The 13912-nt window shown below is 39.3% G+C and overlaps 1 long non-coding RNA gene across 1 annotated transcript; it reads left to right on the top strand.

The window, feature by feature from the left end:
- Window positions 1-6397: 6397 nt before the first annotated feature.
- Window positions 6398-13865, top strand: LOC122358852. The gene is made up of 4 exons (XR_006252650.1): window positions 6398-6801; window positions 9164-9294; window positions 11068-11150; window positions 11259-13865. It is a non-coding gene; the product is annotated as an uncharacterized LOC122358852 (long non-coding RNA).
- Window positions 13866-13912: the final 47 nt, after the last annotated feature.

Raw genomic sequence — 13912 nt, 5'->3', positions numbered from 1 at the left:
ATTTACTTTATCATCATTATCATTATCATCATCGGTAATTGGATTTAACATGGCAGGTGCAATAAATGCAGTGAAACTTTTCACTATATAACTTTGATTTTAATGTAAAGCCAGCAATTTTAGCTGAAGTTTAGTGGGTTATCTAGTGGTTACCATGGTAATTTTTTTGCAAAGAAGCACAAGAGCGTCTCTGATTAGAGGTTTCGGTGCCAAAAGGCCCCCAACGAAGACGAAGCCCAATCATCACGACCTTCTCTTATCGTGTAAAGTGGAAGCTCTCGAGTCTGATTGCGATATTACGATAATAGTCGATCACTGAAGAGCGATGGCACTCTGCTTTTGATCCACGCGCCCAGAATGCTCTCGTTAGCTCCTCTTTTATTTGGTCACGCAGCTGCTGTTGTGCCAAAAAAGCCATTTAATCCTGCGAGCGTGTTGAACGTGAGGTATGGGACGCTGGGAGGCTCTCGCTCACGTGCACATTTATGGGCGGCCGGCCGTGAAGTTCTGGTCATGTTGATTTGACTTCGTCTGCAAAGCGTCTGGAGAGCGATGAGTCACAGCAGAGAGCCGCAGAGGAGGGAGAGACATGTGAGACAGGAGTGTGTTGATGGGACGTGACGTGTGTGTGTGTGTGTGTGTGTGTGGGACGGGGTTTGCCGCCGTGGGCTCTGGTTTTGTGAAGTGAATGTGTGTTTGGCAGTGTGTCAGGAGCTGGTAGGAGGAGATCTCGTTCATTCACAAATCCTCTGCTCTGCTGCTGACTCGTTCACAGATTCAGTCAGACACACACACACGCACACACACACACACACACACACACACACACACACACACACACACTCGGCAGGATGATGCTGATTGTGCCACAGCTACAGTCAAGCGTTTATTCTCTTTTCATCTTTTTCATCACATCAAGTCTCGTCTCTCCTAACTTGGCTCTTTATTTCTCCTCTATTCCCCTACTCCCCTCTTCTTTTTTATTATTTTCATTTCCTCTTCTTTTTTCTTCATTTCTCCTCCTCCACTGTTATTTTATCTTTTCTTTTCTCTTCTAATCTCTTTTCTCTGTCCTAGCCTTCTTTCTCTTCTCTCTTCTCTTCTGATCTCTCCTCTTATTTTATCATGTTTTCTCATCCCATTTATTTCTTCTTTTGTCCTTTCATTAATTTTGTTTCTTGTTTTCTCTTCTTCTGTCATTTGATATTTTCTTACTTCTTTTCTTACAGTCTTCTTTTCTCTTCTAACGGCCTATTTATCTTCTTATCTCTTCTTTCTCTTCTTTCTCCTCGTCTTCTCTTTTATCTACATATCTCTTCTCTCCTGTGCTTTTCTCATCTCGTCTCTTTGATCTTTTCATCTCCTTTCTGTTTTCTCTTCTTTCATTTCACATCACTGCATCTTTCCTGCTTTCTCTTTTCCTCTTTTCTCATATTATATAACATATTCTTGTCCCGTCTCATGTAACCTTTCTCATCTTGTCTCATATTTTTTCTCATCTCTTCTTGTGACCCTTTTTTTCAGCGTTTCTCTTCTCATTTAATATTCTCACATCTTTTAGCTTCTCATTTCCATCAATTTTAGGCATTGCCTTTCTCATCTAATTTCATATTGTCTTCTTATTTCTCTTTAAGTCTTCCCTCGTCTTTCTCGTTATTTAATCTCTTTACATCTCATGTGTTCTCCTCTCATCTCACATGTCTGTCCTGACATCAGTGTGTGTGTGTGCCTAAAGCCTGATCCTGTTCTGATGTGTGTGTGTGTGTGTGTGTGTGTGTGAGCAGGTGCACCATTGTTGTTACTGCACCTTTATTTTCATCTGTGTCCTGCACATTACAGCTTCGGCAAACAATTCATGTAGACATCCCGTGTGTGTCTATGTGCTCCATTTACCTCTTTTGTTACGTAAGTGTGTTTATGGGCTAAAAACAGCCTGTTCTCCGGCTAATTCTGAATACAGCGTGACGGATGCATTGAATATTTCAGAGGACAAATCATATTGACAGAGGATGGAAGAGAAACACAGAACGCACACACACACACACACACACACCGGTCGGAGGGGGATGAGGCGTGTGTGACGTGCCGTATGAGACAGCCTCGAGCTGGGGGTGCTTTATATTCAGCTGCTTACTGGATGGCAGAAGTTCAGACGACGTAAACAGCGGCGTCTAACCCTATGCATACTACAGCCTTGCAAGACATTTGTGTTAAATGTTGACGTTCCATCAAAATGTTATGCATGCTTGTTTCAGAGTGCAGCATTGATTATCTTGTGTTTGAAGAATGCGTTGCATTAGTTTGAATGAATTTGACATGCTACATGAAACAAACTCTTGATACATAATACATTAAAGGGATCGTCGGATGCCTATTTTACACGTGTTGAGACGATGGTTTAGAATCTTAATGAAAAGCCCGTAACGTACTTTGGTTACAAATTCTCAATGGTAGTGTAAAAAACACTTTTTTTTTTACCCTGTCGAAATCAGCTTTCTTTTCATCAAGCCATTCTAGTCCGTGTTGCTTTAAATGCTAATGAGCTCTGCTGACCCCGCCCCTCTCTTCCAGTGACGAGCAGACCGTAAACATCAACTACAAAACTGGTTAACTAACACTTTATTAGGAAAGGCGTTTTGCAAAGATAATAAAAATGTATTTCCACTCACCTCTTCTGTCCATGAAGCATTGTTCTGAAATAAATGTATGATTTACTGGTACGTTTTTGAAAAATGAAGGCTGATTTTTAACTTTAACATTAATATTATTAACTTTAGCGACACTCACTGAATATTCGAATTCTGAATGGATGCAAAAAGTAACTTAACCAACGTAATAAAAACATGCGACAGTATTAAACGTGTGTTTTAGCGCCACAAGTGATGCATCTTTCCATATGTTCACGCTTTTTGTCCACGTGTCTCAGCCGCCTACACGCTGACACAAACTCACGCTCGCTGTATGTCGTTTAATCCAGCCGTTTATTTCCTCTGAACGTTTCTTCACAGGAGATCACACACTTGTGCAACCCTTCGGAGTCGACACATCTCAGCGTGACTTGTGTTTATTTCCCCGCGCGCTGCTTGTTGTAGGAAAAAAAATAAAATAAAAAAATCACGTTTAAATCGACCGAACATGAAAGATGCTGCACCCTACAATGATGTTAGGTATTTATGGTGTGTTCCCATGAAACGAACGTATCATTTGTGCGGTGACAAACAGAGAGATTGAGAACACGATACGCTGGTAAGATTTAGTTTTTATGTATATTTCGGATTATCTTTGTTTATCTGTCAAACACCACTCCTTTCTGGCTGTCTGTTTTCCCATGGCCCCCAGCACTCAATGTTCTCCTCGTTTTTACTCAATCCTCAGTTGTATCTGGGCATCAAACCGTGCCTCCCACACAGAAACACATGCTAAACATTTCCGGTCTATCAGAGCGAACGGTGTTGTTAGCCTATGAATGCAAGTGAAGATGCCAAACCGGTTCTCTTGGGTAAAACTGTGTAATCACAGAGCGCTCGTAATTTTAAGCAAATACATGAATCGGAGTTTATTCTTTTGTACTCACTACCCTGATTTTGCATTTACATTGACACCACAATCAATAACTTGTGCGAATTAAGTTTGTGCGCGTGTATAAGTCTTTCTGAAATACTCGAATCTGATTGGTCAGTCGTTTCGCGGACATATTCGCATTAGGTCCGTCTTCTCTTTTGCTTTTCGTGAGCTGTACGGAGATGTATAATAATGTCCGCGAATATTAGATTTGAAAGTCTGTGCTAATTTAAGATATGTGGGGAAAAAAAAAATCTTTAAGCTGGTATATAGCCGATGAGCTCTGCGGCTCTACTAGTCTGTTGGAGAAAGCGTAACAGTCAACTTGGTTCACGTGTGCCTTGACGACCAATCACTTCACAGCCTTGACCTGTTTGAGTTTCTCAGAGTCGCAGTTACCACAGAAATGAACGAGAAGCGCTTGTAAAGCACTTGTGTTGCTAGAGTGTTGCTAGAGTGTTGCTAGAGTGTTGCTAGGGTGTTGCTGTGCTAGAATCTACTGGGATGTTGTTAGAGCATAGCTAGGTAGTACAATGTTATACAAAGTAATTCATAACTATCCTAAATGCTCAGTAACAACTTTATGTCTCTGTGGAAACTCTAAAACTAGATCAATCCAAAGGGAAGGTCCATTTGGTTATCTGATAGAAGGTCCATTCATAAAATGAAAAGCCGTTTTCGTATACTGACGCTCCACGCTGTCTTTGCTAACCTTTCTTTCCTTCAAACTGCTTTGTATCAGATCACTTCGTAACGTTTCAATAATAATAGCGATATTTTCTTACCTCTCGCTCGTTCATGCAAACGCAGTGGGCGCCGTCTTGCGTTTCACTTAGCAATTTTGACAGGGTTACCAGGTTTTCGCAACAAAACCTGTCCAATTGCTACTCAAAACTCAAAAATCGTTTATTTCCGAGGGAGTCCTTGGTAAAAATATTTTTTTTTGGCTGGGTTCCCCTGGTAAAATTTGCATTAACGGGGTTAAATATCGCATTATTTGGGTCAACAAACAGACGTATATCTATAGTAATATAGTTAGTTAGAATAGCAAAATTCTATTTAGCACTCGATTACAGTAAGATTGCTGTAGTGTTTGTCTTGTTGCTTCATCAATTATTTTATACAATGCAATGGTTTTTAGTCTTAGCGGAAGCTTATGGTAATGTACAGTAAACATTGTACAATCATTTTTGCTCACAATTTTCCATCCACATTTGTTTATTCAGCAAATAAACATTTAATAAACAGGATAGTGTACAGTCAGACTGTCATTATAGGAAAATCCATAATGTCTAGTTGACTTCATCCATTATGCATCTTCTTTTGGCCATTTTTTGGCCATGATTGTATCTCTTATTTATTTATGTAATTATTTCGCAGAATACCCGTTGGAACACACACCTGCAAGCATAAAATGGGACGGTTTTACAACAAATGTTTTTGCTCTTGTTGGTCCCGTATTCTAATACGCAGGCAACTTACAATACTAAAGTCATAATTCACAATTTAAATTTCTTTAGTATTTTGTTCTGATACATTGTAACGTATTTAGTGTATATATATATATATATATATATATATATATATATATATATATATATATATATATATATATATATATATATATATATATATATATATATATATATATATATATATATATATATATATATATATATATATATATATATATATATATATATATATATATATATATATATATATATATATATATATATATATATATATATATATATATATATATATATATATATATATATATATATATATATATAGTTAATGATTAAATGATGTGTAAAACAGTCACAATTTCCTATCTGCATAAGTTTATATATATGCTCTTAAATCCTGTAATGAAATAATGAACCATGCCTTACTCTGTCTTTCTTAGTTTTTAAGTTTTTCTTAAGGTAACATAATAAATTTGATGAATTATAGCACTTTTCACACCATTAAATTGATTGATTTTTACTGGAAAAGTTCTTATTCTGCAAGTAATATATATATATATATATGAGAGAGGTATTTAACAGATGTAATTGTGTATCAGCTGTCACCTGATACTCTGGACGGTGTTCTTGTTACTTCTGACTGTTTCTCTCTTCCTCTGCTGCTGTCTTTTGTGTGGGTGAAGGTTGTTGGATTCAGTATCTTGAGGAAAGTAAAGCGGCCTGTTGAGGGACTCTAAACAGATCAACGCGCATTACAATTTAATTACTTCCCCTCCACAACACACACACAACAGAGTCCTGCCCCGTTCTGTCTGCTTCCCCTTCATCTCAATTATTGATCAGCATTTCCATCGGTTTCATTGTTAAAATGGACTTCATATCCCATGATGCTTCCTACGCGCCCATAAAAAGCAAAGTAGTTTCCTGTTTGAGATTAAGGAGGTTGAATCGGTTCAGATGATATTAGAAAAATGCCACATGAGGACAGAAAATAAAAAGCATATTTAATGCATTTTATGGGATACAAATCTGGCCGTACGTTTCCTGTAATAGTTGTTTTATTGCTTGTCTGTTTTTGTTTGTTGCCGGACAAATAGTTCTCCCAAAATGCAAAAGAAGAGAAATTGCTCCTTGCATGTCCGGTGATCCGTTAATTTATATCGATGTCAAAGCTGATGCAATGCATCTTAAATGAAGAGCTGCAGTAGTGTTCAATTTCATGTTCTGAAACCAAAGCGGCGTTTGTTACGGAAAAGAGCAGCTAGGACACTTCTGCAAAATATCGAAGAAACTCATGGAATGACACACATGTTTTTTATATGTGTTGACTATTCCTTTAGTCATTCATGCAATGGGAATTGTAAAGAAAGAGGTGATTTTGTCTTTGAGTTGTTTGCCAGTGAATGGCATCAAGTGTTCAACCTGGAGGAATAATTTTTGAGGCATAATGCGCTGTAGATCTTTCAGGCAGGCTCTCTTTGTTGCCTCTCATAACAAGGTCACTTTTCTTTATCGCACCTCGGCAGACAAGAAAAGAGAAAGGAGGCGAGACTGTGAAAGAGATAAGCAGATGTAAGAAGACCGTGTGTGGCTTCAGGGAAGCCTCTGGGGAGCAGAAACGGAAAGGAAACCACTCGACGAAAGGTTAAGAGAAGAAGAGCCGTTAAACTGAGCTGCGACTGAAATATCTGTTTAACGCAGACGCATCGCTCACTGAAGCAGACGCCGGTGACGCGCTCCTGACCTCTGAAGACCCTGTGATTGACAGGTAATCTCAGGACACTGGGAGGAGCCCACACAAGAGAACATCAGTGACGGAAAGAGAGAGAGAGAGAGAGAGAGAGAGAGAGAGAGAGAGGGAGGGAGAGCTTTGCAGTGCTTCCAGCGATGACTCATAGGTCAGATGTGTGTGTGTGTGTGTGTGTGTGTGTGTGTGTGTGTGTTTGTGGCTGAATCAAAATGAGACCAAAAGAAAATGTGAAGACTAAGGGTAATAGAGGAAGTGTAAAAGGACAACGATGAACCAAATTCGATTATTAAGTAACGTTCACCACTCTGTCTTGTCGCTAGGGTGTTGCTAGGGTGTTGCTAGAGTGTTGCTAGGGTGTTGCTAGAGTGTTGCTAGAGTGTTGCTAGAGTGTTGCTGTGCTAAAATCTACTGGGATGTTGTTAGAGCATAGCTATAGTACAATGTTATATTTCATGCATTGTTGTGGTTGCTAAAGTATACTGAGATTTTATTTAATTTTTTACTTTATTTTACAGTACGTGTACTTACAGTGTACATACCTAAGAAAGTACTGGTTATATAAGGTGACTACGTGGGGTAGGGTTAGGTTTAGGGGTGGGTTCAAGGTTAGGACCTAGATATTACCCAGTTATTGTAATTTCATTAATAAGTTCGTAGCATGTATATGGGGAACAGGGCTGTAAAATAAACTGCTGTTGGGTTTACTTAGAAACAATTTTCACTTAAAAATCGCTCGGATAATTTACAAGTAATCACAAAGAGTTCATTATTTTACTCAGTATGTATTATTATATTGTAACAAGGACACCTTAAAATAAAGCATAACCTTTAATGCTTGGTGTTTGTATGATTTGAACAGACTATTAATAACACCCCTGTCTTTCTTTCAGTTTAGATGTACTTTATTGGCATGGCAGGCATTTCTAACAGCTACTATGAATTCAGAACATATTAAATGAACACAAGGTAAAATTAAAAAACAAATGATAAATTAAGCAAACAGAATTCTAAATGTTCTATAAACACTTTCTACTGATCACTGTTGGGTCGGGCTGTTTTTATTTATTATTTTTTTCCATATAATAAATATTGGTAGGTGTCTACATTTTGGAGTCAGGACATGATATTAAAACGTGAAAATGACGATTTTCTCTTTAATTCCTCGTAGCTAGGCCCTGGTGAGCCTCCACTTGTCTTCGGCTACAGTTATGGTCATATCCAGGTATCTTCGGGCGCCGGTTTTGTCGATATCTGCTCGTTTCCGTAACCGGAGTGTGATTGCTCAGTCTGTAGCTTTTTATTATGTGCTTTTAGTTCACAGTCTGAGATATTCAGCTGTTCTGAAGCTGTGCTAAATCTGTGTTCGGGTGCCAAATAGCATTTGTTTTTGTGTTGTTTCAGTCCAACAAGTCATTTGTTTATTTATTATTTCATTTGGGTCGAATTGTGAATCTCTCGAGTTAAAATAGGATGGTGTCGAAGAGAGAATTTCCCCATGTGTTTTGTTTTGTTTTGTTCACAGACCTGAGAGAACACACACACGCACACACACACACACACACGCACTATCATACGGAGACAAACAGCTTTAATAACTCAGTAGGTGTGTATCGATTATACAGGCACGACACATATCATAGAGACACTTCCTTGTTCTGATTTAAAATCAATAACTAACATTCTGAACTCAGTTAGCGGTGACAGAGGTTGGTGGTAACATCAGGGAAGGGTCACAGGTGTCAGACAAACCCCTTAGCAACACCAGCTGTCAACATCTGTATCCATAGCAACTGTGCTTGTTCTATGCAACAGCATTTCAGTAACAAATTCCAATCAATGAGAGCAACTAATTATTCATCATCTGATTAACAGGAGCAAGTTGACATTTTCATTCTCACTTAACATTAGTGTACTCAGTATATCTATCTATCTATCTATCTATCTATCTATCTATCTATCTATCTATCTATCTATCTATCTATCTGTCTATCTGACTGGATTTGTTATTTTTTTTTGTGTTTGTTCGTATATGCAGAGTGATTAGTTTTTTTTTTGCATACTCTGGCTTAAAGCTTCTACTTTTTGCGCGCGTGTTTGTGTGTTGATGCTATAAATAATCCCAACCGGTGAGTCATCGACCATTGCACCAATCGGTCTTTTCAACCGTGTCCATTCTGGCACTATCTATGCCCACATACACACTCGCACAAGCTTTGTCATTTAAATCCAGCTTAACAGAATTTTGCTCACATATTTAGAAAGCTTTTGGTGCAAAGCGAATACGGCATTAATTAGAAAAGATGTTGCACGAAGCGCTCTAAAGTTCGGAGTTGTTTACAAGCCTCTGACCTCTAAACCGTGTCTCTCATCTCACTGCCAGCTCCGTCAGGATGATTTCAGCACCGCTCCTGATCTTCACAGCGGTGTGTCTGTGCAGCTGGAAATCAGCCTCCAGTGTTCAAAACCTGTCCTAACCGGAGATGTGACGTTTGCAGCAAAAGCCACTAAAAGGTAATTTGTCTTACACTGAAAGCCTCAAAACAAACGTTTACTATACACATTGCATAGCATACCATCATGTTAGCAATGTAAAATGACAAGAATAAACACTCAGTTTTCAGTTAAAGGCATTTCATTATTGAATTCATCGTTCAGCTCCAATTAAGTCGACGATAATCGCTGGAGATTAAGTGATTAAGTGGCTACATTGATTAAAGCAATAGTTTATCCCCAAAAAATGAACGTTCTTTCATAAATTTGTCTCCCTCTCATAAATACAAATGTTTGGGTCTAAATAAAACATCGGAGCCCATTGATTTCCTAAACCCTCGCTTTCTCCGCTGATCATGTAATAGATAACCTTAGTCGTTTTCTGAAATATCGTCTTTTCAATCATTTCGGAATTAAAGGTCATGAAGGTCAGTAAATGATGAAAGAGTTTCATCTCTCACTTAAAACCGAAGTTTATTGTATACCAGCTCTTTGCACATTTAGTTTTTCCAACCCATTATGAATAAATGCGTTCGTGCTTTGGTGGATTCTTTTTGTAGAAGATGAAAAACTCAATGCGTAAAAGCACTCAAACATATTTTTAGCAAAGTGCCAACCAATTAACCTTAAATTTGCTTGATTAAGTTTCTTTTTCTTTCGGATCTAACTTGCGGTGGTAAAATACGATAGTTAGCAGTGATTCCCCGCTGGGATTAAAGCAGACAGGATCTTATAATTTTCTTTGCAACAAGATTTTAAAGCTAGCTCTGTTTTTTATGGCACCAGGTCAACGCAAAGTTGAAAGCAGGATCAAAGATTCTCCAGCACACATGCATTCACGAAACACACGGAGCCAGCAGCTCTAACAAGCATCTTGTTATCATGTTCGTTAGATTTAGTTGCAGAGTGAAAGCGTTGCTTGTTATATTGGGATTTACAGTACATATACACACAGAGTCAAGTTTTCGGACTTTCAAAGAGCCACTTATTTGTTTTGACCATAATATCATTATCTTTTATGTTTTGCTGCTTTACTCTCATGCACTGTGTTTTCCAGCAGTCGTCTTTCTGCACGTATTCATGCTCCAGGAAATGAAGAGCTTTGGGAAAATCAGCTGGGGGTCTCTTACTAGCCTCCCAAAATCATGAAGCTTATCTTGTTTTGTTTTATTATGTCAAGTTCAGCTAATCAGTGAGTTCAAACCAGCGTCCGCTCGGAACGAAACACTAAAACTGAGATCTGATCTTCGTTCTTCGTGGTTTCTTGGCTGCAGCTTTATACTCCCCCATATCCCGGTTTCGTTCTGACTACCTATAAGCCAGTCATTGGTGGTTTGATGTATTGAAGAGTGAAAAACTCTGACGCATTCAAAACATCGGCATGTTTATTTGAGAAAGCGAACGTGAAAACAGCTGGACAACCGATGACGTAAGTTTGAGGACGATTCCTGTTAGGCACCCTTTGATTTGAGATGCAGAGAAAAGTATACGTAAGCCTTTCATAGGTTGACCTCTTGACATCTTCTCAACCAGAACAACAAGCCAAGACTGACTGTGAATTTGGTATGAGACAATCTATTTCCAATTCGATGATGTTCACTATTCATGCATCAGTTATGTCTACTAGGCAGCGATGAGAAAACTTATTATTTGAATAATAAGATCTCAAGAATGCTATCAAAGGCGGTACATCTCAAAAGGAAACATTTCTCAATGGATATTTAGGCCCAGTGACCATTTGAACTACTATATCAACTTATATTGACTAAGATTTGACTAATTTGGTCCTTTTAGGAGAAACATCTGAAGCTGATCCTCTACTGAAGCATAATGAAGAACTCCACTATGTCTGACGACTATGCAACCAAGCATTATAGGTAAAACAAAAACAAAAAACAACAACTTATTAACATCTGTTTGTGGCTGTTTAGGCTTGCTCTGAGTTGCTCTTGAGTTGTTTTAAAAGTTCTTCATATCGGATTTAGGGTTTTCCAGCAACAGGGCACGGATGGTTTTCCAAAGAATTACGATGAAAAGGGCTTTATGGAACTTCAATGGTATACATCCCTTTGTAGTTTTAATTGGAACTTGAGCAGTAATCTTTTACAGCAGAAGGCTCGAGTCTGTTCTTCATATTCTGGGCCGGTTTGATCTTCGCCGGTCGCCGTTGTACCATTTCATGCAGAATTAGATTAACATTTAACTTCATGTGCTTGCTTGGACTTCGCTACTGCTTTTTCAGGAGCACCCATCCACCCACTCACGCATCAACACGCCCCTCACACGGATGCCCTTCCGCCATCCGGATATCTGACTGCCACATGTAAATTAAGCACTCCCTTTGGAACCTGTTGCCATAGAAACTCTCATTAAGAGCCAAGAGACATGAAACATTTGCGTGTGCTCAGACTCCTCTGAGGATGGATTGGGTCATTCTGTGCATCTTATCAATATGGTCAATATTATTGGTACTTTTGATCTTCCTAATTACATCTGACTATTCAGAATGTTACCCAATATATAAATGTGAGTCAGTCACGTTGGGTTGCCATTTAAGGCACGGCTGGCAAGCCTCATGCACGTTCTATTAAATGGAAAGTCATAAAGGTCAGATGAGATATAAAGAAATGAAAAGAGGGGTAAAGAGAATGGATTTTGCTTGTTTTGGTGCGTTAGGGAATTACATGGTAAATGTTAGTCTCAAATGTCAGTGTGACTAAGTTAGTGAACAAAGACAGAGAAAAATGACTTATTTTAACATTTATTTTGAGCACAAGTGTACAGACGGATGGCTGAAGGTCTGGAGTCCACGGAAGCTTTCATTGGCCAAAGCCCACCCATGAGAGCATTGACACAGATAATGCCAATGCAGTTTTGCTTGACGGAAAGGGTTGCCAGATTTTCACAACAAAACTACTTAAAAGTGGCACAAACTAAGTGACTAAGTTCGAAGGGATAAAACACCAAAGGGACTAAAATGCAGATTATTGGGGTCCCTGCATCCCGTAAACATAAAAAACTGATAAAGTAGCCCAATTCCACGGTAAAACCTGGGACTCAACGCCGAAGGATGTCTACAACGGATACCACAACAGCTCGGGGTGGTCTAATTTGCCACAATTTAAGATGTTTTATTTGAGTCCACTTGCAAAATTGCTATTGTGAAATGTTATGTTTACGGCCCCAGGACGCAGCTATTCTATTGTGGACAACTTTCTTTTTATTTCTCATTATTTCGCTGTGAACGGTTTGCAAACCAAAATTCGGTTTGCTTTTAAAGGGATCTGAGTTGCTTTCATGTCCTCTGCAATTTGTGCTAGGAACTCTCACGTTTTGCTTTTCGCAGATTAATCCTCCTTTTTCCGATTAATTCGCATTCGCACAGCCGACTGATCAGATTGAAGTTGTAAAAGCTGCTTAATCACTAAATCATTTTTCGGCTCGTTCCGCGAAGCTATGGTGACATTCACAAGACTTCGAAATCGGAATACAGTGCTAACGAACCAGTCATGCCCTTTTCTATGATTGACGGCTTACTTCATTGCGTGTAGAGCCAGAATGTACTGTCAAAAAAAACGCTGGACGATGAAGTTCAAATGCATCGTAAAAGTGCTTTTCCCGGGTCATTTACCGCAGTCCTGTTAACATACTGTAGCCCAGAAACAATAAAACTGATTCTGAACACTCCATTCATGCCGTAGATGTTACAGAGCCACAGAGAAGGGAGGATGCGCCTTTCATTTCCTCTGTTGGGAGTATGAGTCACGCTAACCTCTCTTCCGACTCCCTCGTTCTGTCTTTCACACAGTTGCAATCATTTAATCAAAACGAATCTATCTGGGAGCATAAGGTTGGGCCATAAACAGAGATAGCTGGAAGCCACTGCACGTGCTGATCGCATTTTGTCTTTAGATAAAATCAGATTTTCCGTGACATGGTTTATTATTCATGATCTCCGATAGGCCAAAAAAACGATTCCCTAAATTATTCACGTACGCACGTGTTGTCAGGAAGTTTTATCCATTATGTATCGTCGTGCTTTACGTAACCAAACGAAGCGTTGTTCGAGTTCACCGCAGCAACAGTTGGGCCTTCTCTCTTTGTCGAAAGCGGAATACTTGGCTTGGAAAAACTCTCCTAATGCCGCGTCCGGCTCGCGTCGGTTGAACCGAGGAAATTTTTATTGGAAAAGGGCCACTCAGACGGAACATGCGAGAACTTTCCACTGCGCTCCCTGGGGCGGAAGACGGGTCGCTGACACTTGTGCATGCGATGTCATTTCGTTAGGACAACAAAGACTGCGTGGAGGATGATCACGAGGGACTCTGGTTATAATCATGCAGATCTGCGTAGAAGCACATCACGAAATACAGAAATCGTCCCTGAACGAACGCCTGTTCTCAAGGGGAATAAGAGAATGTTTCAGGAGTGGACGCTTGGATGATCTTTATCTCTACAGTGACGCCAAGAGCCTCTTGTAATCTTTCCTCATCTGCAAAAGGGGTCCAGAATGTCTAATGGCATCTGCTTCAGCCCCTCGGGGGCCAGTATCCAAAATTATTTTCTTTGAAGCATTTCAATAGCTACGTTTCTAAACGCTTAAACGACACCAAGACAATCCTTTTTAAACGCTATCTGG

Source organism: Puntigrus tetrazona, chromosome 15 (genome assembly GCF_018831695.1).
Source record: "Puntigrus tetrazona isolate hp1 chromosome 15, ASM1883169v1, whole genome shotgun sequence".
NCBI lineage: Eukaryota > Metazoa > Chordata > Actinopteri > Cypriniformes > Cyprinidae > Puntigrus > Puntigrus tetrazona.
This window is presented reverse-complemented; position numbering and strand designations above follow the sequence as displayed.